We start from the raw sequence: 299 nt of genomic DNA, 5'->3' as shown, positions 1-299 counted from the left end.
AACTCAAGCATGTCGATATACGCTACAAATATGTACAAGAACGCATCAGAAACGGAATATTGGAGGTGAAATACGTACAGAGTGAAGAAATGAAGGCCGATTTGATGGCAAAGGCTTTGTCGGTGACTAAACTTGGAGAACTTCGCGCGCTTTGTGGTCTCGTGGACGATGTACAGCACACCGAGGGAGGAGTGTTGGAAACAAGTTATGTCGTACCTAAGTAAACCAGGAGGAGTTATGAAACTACCAACGATTTGCATAATTAGCTAGCTACAAGCATAATACATTTACTTGAAAAT

Source organism: Plasmopara halstedii (assembly GCF_900000015.1).
Source record: "Plasmopara halstedii genome assembly, contig: Scaffold_2680, whole genome shotgun sequence".
Taxonomy (NCBI): domain Eukaryota; phylum Oomycota; class Peronosporomycetes; order Peronosporales; family Peronosporaceae; genus Plasmopara; species Plasmopara halstedii.
The sequence above is the reverse complement of the archived record's forward strand: the minus strand, read 5'-3'. Positions refer to the sequence as shown.